Genomic DNA, 9,380 nt, shown 5'->3' with positions numbered 1-9,380 from the left:
TTTTATTTATTTTATTTCACCTTTATTTAACCAGGTAGGCAAGTTGAGAACAAGTTCTCATTTACAATTGCGACCTGGCCAAGATAAAGCAAAGCAGTTCGACACATACAACGACGCTGAGGTACACATGGAGTAAAACAAACATACAGTCAATAATACAGTATAAACAAGTCTATATACGATGTGAGCAAATGAGGTGAAATAAGGGAGGTAAAGGCAAAAAAAGGCCATGGTGGCAAAGTAAATACAATATAGCAAGTAAAACACTGGAATGGTAGATTTGCAGTGGAAGAATGTGCAAAGTAGAAATTAAAATAATGGGGTGCAAAGGAGCAAAATAAATACAGTAGGGAAAGAGGTAGTTGTTTGGGCTAAATTATAGGTGGGCTATGTACAGGTGCAGTAATCTGTGAGCTGCTCTGACAGTTGGTGCTTAAAGCTAGTGAGAGAGATAAGTGTTTCCAGTTTCAGAGATTTATGTAGTTCGTTCCAGTCATTGGCAGCAGAGAACTGGAAGGAGAGGCGGCCAAAGAAATAATTGGTTTTGGGGGTGACCAGAGAGATATACCTGCTGGAGCGCGTGCTACAGGTGGGTGATGCTATGGTGACCAGCGAGCTGAGATAAGGGGGGACTTTACCTAGCAGGGTCTTGTAGATGACATGGAGCCAGTGGGTATGGCGACGAGTATGAAGCGAGGGCCAGCCAACGAGAGAGTACAGGTCGCAATGGTGGGTAGTATATGGGGCTTTGGTGACAAAACGGATTGCACTGTGATAGACTGCATCCAATTTGTTGAGTAGGGTATTGGAGGCTATTTTGTAAATGACATCGCCGAAGTCGAGGATTGGTAGGATGTTCAGTTTTACAAGGGTATGTTTGGCAGCATGAGTGAAGGACGCTTTGTTGCGGAATAGGAAGCCAATTCTAGATTTAACTTTGGATTGGAGATGTTTGATGTGGGTCTGGAAGGAGAGTTTACAGTCTAACCAGACACCTAGGTATTTGTAGTTGTCCACGTATTCTAAGTAAGAGCCGTCCAGAGTAGTGCTGTTGGACAGGCGGGCAGGTGCAGGCAGCGATCGGTTGAAGAGCATGCTTTTAGTTTTACTTGTATTTAAGAGCAATTGGAGGCCACAGAAAGGAGAGTTGTAATGGCATTGAAGCTTGCCTGGAGGGTTGTTAACACAGTGTCCAAATAAGGGCGAGTGGAATGCTTTCGACACCTTGTAGAATCCATGCCCCAACAAATTGAGGCTGTTCTGAGAGCAAATAGTCTTGTGGGTGTGCATAGGGTTAGTGCAGACAGTCCGGTTAACTATTAATGAACTATTTAGCAGTCCTTATGGCTTGGAGGTAGAAGCTGTCTTGGAGTCTGTTGATCTGCAAGCCGTTGCTCTGGTCCTGTTTACGGGATGGTAGCAGAGTGAACAGTCTATTGCTTGGGTGGCTGGAGTCTTTGTCAATTTTTCGGGCCAACTTCAGACACTGCCTGATATAAACGTCCTGGATGGCAGGGAGCTTGGGCCCCAAGGCCATTAGGAAGTTCTCTGCTGTCTGAAACTTATTCCGCATTACTCTTTAAATGTCAAAGGTGGCACAATAGTGCCTGCAGTCAGAAGCAGTGTGATGTTTATGACCAAAGAACTTTCTGGTACAGCATCAATGGTGATACACACTCATGCAACTAACCCACCACACACATACAAATATACAGGCACACAGATGTTCCTAGATGCACTCATTCCCATTCACACTTCACCCATATGAGAGGTGTCAGGTATACACCCTCTCTGGCGTTCGAGTTTGCCATTCTGCTTATTATTACTCACACCTGTCACCATCATTACGCGCACCACATCAGACTCATCTGGACTCCATCACCTTCCTGATTACCTTCCCTATACCGGTCACTCACTTTGGTTCTTTCCCTGGGCATTATTTTTTCTGTTCCTGTGTTTAATGTCTGTACGCTACTCTTGTTTTGTTCAATTTTGTTTATTTATTAAATACACTCCCTGTACCTTTTTCCCGATTCTTAGCGTACACGTTACAGAATAACGCCTCACCAAAGGGGAGCATTAGGGAGTGTTTTGTTTTTGTAGGTGATGTCGCGCCGGGTGCCGCTACTGGAGCAACCGTGGATGCCTCAGCTGGCTCGTCAGGTTTACAAGATTCAGTTGACCCGTCAAGTGTCTGTGGCCGGGGGCGCTAGAGAGCGTGCTATGGAGTAGACGTGCTTTGCTAGAGCTCCGCTCCATTTTGAAACAAATGAGTATTTATCTTAACCTCTCACGACCTATAACTTCAAACAAATATGACAAAGGGAAAAGGCACCAAAAAAGGGAGCGCTAAACAAGATCATTTGAATGAGATGGACAACGAACCAATTTCAACGTCGCCAACCCACGAGGAGTTAGCTGAAGAGGCTAGCTTCCAAGAGTTCCCCACAGAGCCTACGCAAAGTGACATACTGGCTGCCATAAACTCACTAAGCAAGAAGGTGGACACAAGGTTGGCTGATATCTCAAAGAGTATTGGGACTTTGGCCGAAACTGTGAAGGCAACTCAGAGAAGGGTGCATGAGGTTGAGCAGACAACAGTCGATCACGAGGCCAGGCTACAGGACATAGAGAAACAGTGCGCAACGTTCAAAAATCACAACAAAACCCTGAAAGCCCGACTGGAAATGCTCGAGTCGCATTCAAGACGCCAGAACATCCGAATATGTGGCATCCAGGAGGACACTGAGAAAGGGAAACCCACTGAATTTGTCTCTGAGCTGATACCGGCCCTGCTGGGGAGTGAACACTTCAAAACGGCCATCCTGATCGACCGCGCACACAGATCTCAGGCAACAAAGCCGGGCAAGGGCGGGCCACCAAGGCCATTCATTGTACGGCTGCACTATCCCCAGACCAGGGACCTCATCCTCAAGCTGGCTAGTCAAAAGTTCCCCCTTAACTTCAACGGAGCCAGGGTGTCTTTCTACCCAGATCTTACCTTGGAGGTGAGGAACCAACGGAAAGAGTATGATGAGGTACGCAACAAATGCAGGGCCGCCAACATCCGATATGGATTCCTCTTCCCAGCCCGGTTTAAGGTGACAGTCGAAGGTTCAACACGTACATTTGACAACCCAAAAGAGGCCGAACTGTTGTTCTTGACATGCAAGCTCCCTGACTGAGGATACAGAACGGCTGTGTCAGCCGGCTAAATGACCAAATACAGGCCAGGAATGTGTTTGGATTTCCGGCCTATGTCTTTTCGATTAGAAGATCAGAATTTGGGACTTATGATTGGTGAGATGTTGTGGATAATATAGCATTGTTTAGCACATCATGTTTTAGCGCCACTCACCCCCTAACGTGAGAGTTAAGTGGTAAGTGTTATTTAATATTAGCGTATATGCGGAGCATCTATAGACGACGAGTTAGTTCAAGCTGTATGTCTAGACACCCTAAGGTTTGTGTGTTAGCCAAGGAGTGCTTCGTTTGGGGAAGTCACTCAGTAAAGGGACGGGGATGGGGGATGCGTTTTATGTTCACGTTTATTATTAGTACAGGTGGCATGACAAGCTCCCGCACGGCGGGACGTTTTTCTTCTGAGTTTTGTATGACAGCAACAATTTGATCTAAAATAAGAAATGCCACATAGTGACAGCACAGAGTAGACCAGGTGGAATAAAGATAGTCAGCTGGAACTGTAATGGCTTAGGGCATGTGGTGAAACGAGCTAAGGTTTTTTCTCATCTTAAATCACTGGGTGCTGACATAGTGTTTCTTCAAGAAACTCATATTAAACGCTCCGCTCAGGCCAAGCTACGAGTCGTCTGGATCGGTCAGATATACCAGTCTAATTTTGATGCAAAAGCGAGAGGGGTAGCAATCCTGATAAGGAAAAACATTCCGTTTGTTTACTCATCCTCGATTTCAGATCCTAATGGTCGGTATATTATTGTGGCTGGTACACTGAATTCGAAACCAGTAACCTTGGTCAATTTATATGGACCCAACTTCGATTGATCCATTATTTTTTCAAAGGGTATACCAAATATCTCGGATACAAGTGTTATTGTTGGAGGGGACTTTAACTGTACGTTAGATCCTCTTTTAGATAAACAGCTATCAAGGTCACTTCAACAATCAAATGCCAGTGTCTGTCTAAATACATTGATGACAAACCTTAACATTGTCGATATTTGGAGACTGACACACCCAACAGACAGGGATTACGCTTTCTTTTCATCAGTTCATAAATCATATTCCAGAATTGACTATTTTGTTGGACTCCAAACTAATTTCAGCAACTGAGTCGGTTACCTATCACCCTATTCTAATTACGGACCACTCTCCTGTGTCCATGGTGCTGAAACTCAACAATATGTCGACAGGCCGGCGACCGTGGCGCTTAGACGCATACCTGGTTAGGCTTTTTGTCAGTATTTGAAGGAGCAGATTGCCTTTTTCCTCGGAACTAATGACACGGGGGATGTTGACGACTCCACCCTTTGGGAATCTCTAATGGCTGTGATTAGAGGTTACATTATTTCTTATACATCGGAGAGGAAGAAACGCGCCAATACTAGGCTGAGAGAAATTGAGAGTTAGGGGAACAGGAGAATGTTTTTAGGATGAATTCCTCTTATACAGTCCTGGAGAAGATCACAAAGTTAAAATATGAATACAATACCATCCTTTCGAAACGGTTGGGCTCTTTACTTTCTAGAACACAACAAAGTTATTTTGAACTGGGTGACAAACCACATAAATTATTAGCAAGACAGCTAAGGCATGTACAGGCATCTAGAGCTATTCACAAAATAAAAGACAAGAAGGGTAAAATAGTAACAGATCCGCAGGATATTAATAAATGCTTTGCACAGTTTTACTCAGAGCTATACCAATCAAAATGCGATGCTACTGATCCACAAACTATGGAACGCTTTCTCGCTGAATGTGAACTTCCTAAACTAGACAGGGGGGCAGCTTCTGCACTCGATGCAGGGATAACTTTAGAGGAAATTAACACAGCGATAGCACAATTTCCAAACAGCAAGGCCCCTGGGCCCGATGGATATGTAATAGACTGGCGCAGTACTTCTTATAGAATTCTATCTCCACTTATGTTGCGAATGTTTAAACAATGCAAAGAAAATGCCAAACTCCCGCAAACACTGTATGAGGCTACAACAGCACTGATCTTGAAAAAAAGATGGAGATGTCGTCTTATCGCCCCGTGTCGTTACTCCCCATAGAAAACAAGGTGTTGACAAAGATATTGACAAACCGATTGAAAACATACATTTCCGACATCATACACCCTGACCAGACAGGTTTTATCCCGGGCCGACATATATACTACAATTGGAGACGCCTTTTCAACGTAATGTATCACGATCATAAGGTTGAGGCAGTGATAGTAATAGAGCAGTAATAGCTCTTGATGCAGAGAAGGCGTTTGATCGGATTGAGTGGAAGTATATGATTTCGGTTCTGGAGCACTTCGGGTTCGGAAAGGAATTTATTAATTGGATAAGAATTATTTATGCACACCCAATGGCGTCCGTGGTAACCAATCAAGAAATGTCGCAGTCATTCCGCTTGTTCAAGGGGTGCCGACAAGGGGTTCTATTTCGCCTGTTCTCTTCGCTATAGCCATGGAACCCCTTGCTACTCGCATTCGGGCATGTGCCGATATAGCTTCTGTTAAAATAAAGGACACACAGCACAAAATTTCCCTATATGCAGACGATGTTCTTTTGTTTTTGTCCAAGCCTAAAACTTCTATTCCACCCTTACTTAACTTGATAAACACATTTGGCTCCTTCTCTGGCTACAAGATAAACTGGCAAAAAAGTGAGTTGATGCCAATATCACGGCCTGTGGATATGCAATTTCTGCAATCTACCCCGTTTAGAACAGTGATGGACAAGGTCACAAGCCTTGGCATTGTAGTGACAAGAGACCTTGATCAGCTATTGAAAGCGAATTGGGACATGAAAATATATCAGCTTAAACAAAATTTAGATTTTTGGAAAACTCTGCCTATCTCCTTGGTTGGTCGTATAAACGCTATTAAAATGGTTGTCCTACCCAGGTTTCTTTACCTCTTCCAATGTCTACCCAATTTCATACCACAAAGCTATTTTAAGAAACTGGATTCAATAGTAACCCCATTTGTATGGGATAACAAGGCAGCCAGAATTTCAAAGAAGCATTTATGCAAGTACAAAATTAGAGGGGGGCTTTGGCCTTCCTCACTTTAAACTGTATTATTGGGCTGCTAATCTGAACATTGTCTCTTTCTGGAGGGAAAGTTTACCTTGCGATGAGACAGAAGGATATGCCTTCATGGCTTTTGATTGAGCAGGCCTCCTGTCAACGTTCCTCACTCCCTGCACTTGTTAATAGCCCATCATATGTGAAAAAATCCACTTATGACTCTAACCCAGTCATTTGTCATACGCTTAGGATCTGGAAACAGATTAGGTATTTCCTTAACATACCCACTGTATACATTGACAGCCCGATTTGCCTGAATCATGCTTTCCACCCTGCATTGGATGATGTGGTGTTTTCACAGTGGAGGGAGAAGGGGCTCACAACAATTGGTAATCTATACATAGATGGTCAGTTAGCTTCATTTCAACAATTACAGGGAAAGTTCAACATGCCAACAACACATTTTTTCAGATACCTCCAAACCAGGAATTTCATAAGGACATATATCCCGCAGTATGGCATGAAGCCAAATAGTCCTACATTAGATAGCTTGATTCTTGTCAAATCCCATTCAAAAGGGTTGGTCTCTAGACTGTATGATGTGCTACAGGCCCACATAGAGGTATCCACAGACACCATTAAAAGGGCTTGGGAACAAGAACTTGGGTCAGAAATCTCAGATGAGGACTGGGTAGAAGCTCTCAGGAATATAAACCACAGTTCAGTGAATGCCAGACACAACCCTGTACAGTTTAAGGTGATACACAGGTTACATTACTCAAAAGTAAAACTGCATAAAATATTCCCGGACACCTCACCACTGTGTGAGAGGTGCAAGCAGGATGAGGGGACGCTGACCCACTTATTCTGGACATGTCCTAAGTTACATGTTTACTGGGCTCTCATTTTTGATTACTTATCTAGAGCCTTTGATAGAGTTCTAGCCCCAGACCCATTGACCGCTCTGTTTGGTACAGTTGATGGGAATAACCACGAAGGGAAAGCTGTCTCTCTTTGTACTCTATTAGCCAAAAGGCTCATATTGCAATTTTGGAAACTGGAGACTGTACCTACCTTTGAAATGTGGTTACGAGATTTAGGGAATGTAATACATATGGAAAAGATTCGATACAATACCTCCAATAGAAGTCCAATGTTTTACAAAATATGGCAGCCGATACTGGATAAATGGTCTAGTCCCGCTTCATAACTGGGTTGAAGATCTGCTGCTACTCTGTGCTGTACTCCACTCAATATTTATTTTTGGCTGAACTACACTGCTTGTAATGACTATAAGCCGTCTTCTTATACATGTACCACCTAATAGGATTTAGTTTTATTTTGTGTTTGTGTGAGTTAAGTTTTGTTTTGTCCTCTAAATGGGCCGTCCCATTCAACAGGACAATGAATGTCATTGTTAGTATTGCTGTCTTTTTTATTTGATTTTTTAATTGTAAAATAATAAACTTGCCTCAGCTAGCTCGACAGGTTCACAAGACTCGGATGGTTTGGCAGGCTCCCGTGCCTCAACCGGCTCGACAGATTCCCGCGCCTCAGCAGAAGCAATTGGCCCAGTCCTGGTCCCCGGGACCATCCCTCTAGTCAGCGTCCTGTGGCTGAAGCCGTGCGTCAGGGAGCGGGTACTGTCACGTAAACTCCCTCTCCGGTGGTCGAGGTCACCAGTCTCCTTATTTTTACGCACACCTGTCATCATCGTTACGCTCACCAGCACCTCATCAGACTCACCTGGACTCCATCACCTTCCTGATTACCTTCCCTATAACTGTCACTCCCATGGGTTCTTTCCCTTGGCGTCATTGTTTCTGCCACCCCAGAAGCCACATCTGCCTACCTCATGGGTCAGCCACACTGTAGCCTACCCTCCGATGGCTGCTCTGGCACCATAGCGATTATGACAGCAGGGTGAGACAATGATGTACTACTGCTCAGGTCAGAAACAGCAGGCAGGCTACTTGGTCATTGAACTCTGGGACCGTGATCTAATTCTAGATTTACCCATTTCAATTAAATTCCATGAGTTTTCCCACTCTGGCTATAAAGAAATACATTAAGCATTCTAAAGAAATGACATTGAGGTGATTTGCTGTAAATTGATGGCCCTTGATTTCCAATAAAGAGTAACAAATGCTTAGCCACATTTTCATAGATCGTTTTGATTTTGTTATTAAACACTTATTCAACTAGTTTTATATCTTTTTCTGATCAAATAATGCAGCACACATGTTGTTAAACAGCTCTGGATGTGCCTATGCCAGAACTAGTGGGTGGTTTGTGATGACATTCAGTATCTCTCCCTTCAGTCTCTTTCTATCTCCCTCTCTGTATCCTGGATCATGGTTTGATACACAGCAATGCTGCTGAGATGTCTGTCTGTCCAGGTCGGTGTGATACAGTGATCTATGCCTTGGACAACACAAGAACAGTGAGCAATAACATACCCAAATGTAAAATAGTCCTGAAGACACACCATGCCACCACACACAAGCAGCTGTTGTCTCTTCCCCATCGCTGGGGTTTGGAACAGCTGTATGCCTCTCCTGTCTTCTGTTAATTTATGTGTTTGTTATTATTCAATGTAGTCTGGTTTGGCGCAGATCTTCTTACTGTCTAATCTTTAAGATGGATGACCAGAGATATGAGAGTCTGTGTGAGATCTGCTCCCCTTATTGACCAAAGCTCATTATTTATGGGTAAAAACTAACTACACCCCTGATATTGAGGGTAAAATGTACTGTAATTTGATTGAGGAGCAGTAAGAGACTGTTAATTTCAAACTGGCATTACTAACACATCTGGGCCCTGAGAGATGCTTGAGAACCTTCCATAAGAGCTGAATTGATGATCTGAATATTGTCCCCTGACACAAACGCTTGCGCAACTGTTGAGCTGTGCTTTGATAGGCTATTTATGGAAGCTGCTGTGGATGGATGTAAAAAGAGAATACATCTGAAAAGAGAATCGAGTCTGTCTTGTGGTTAAAAAGGCTTTCATGTGGAATTAAGTTGAAGCTCAAATCATTCCCCATTACCTTTCCCCTGCTTGTGCCTGTCATGGGAGCTTCTCCATCTGAGCGCCTTACCCCTGTGTCACTGACAGCTCCTAAAGAGCCCCGCCCCCATCTGACATCCCCTCCTCAG

Source organism: Oncorhynchus tshawytscha, linkage group LG04 (genome assembly GCF_018296145.1).
Source record: "Oncorhynchus tshawytscha isolate Ot180627B linkage group LG04, Otsh_v2.0, whole genome shotgun sequence".
Classification (NCBI taxonomy): Eukaryota; Metazoa; Chordata; class Actinopteri; order Salmoniformes; family Salmonidae; genus Oncorhynchus; species Oncorhynchus tshawytscha.
The sequence above is the reverse complement of the archived record's forward strand: the minus strand, read 5'-3'. Positions refer to the sequence as shown.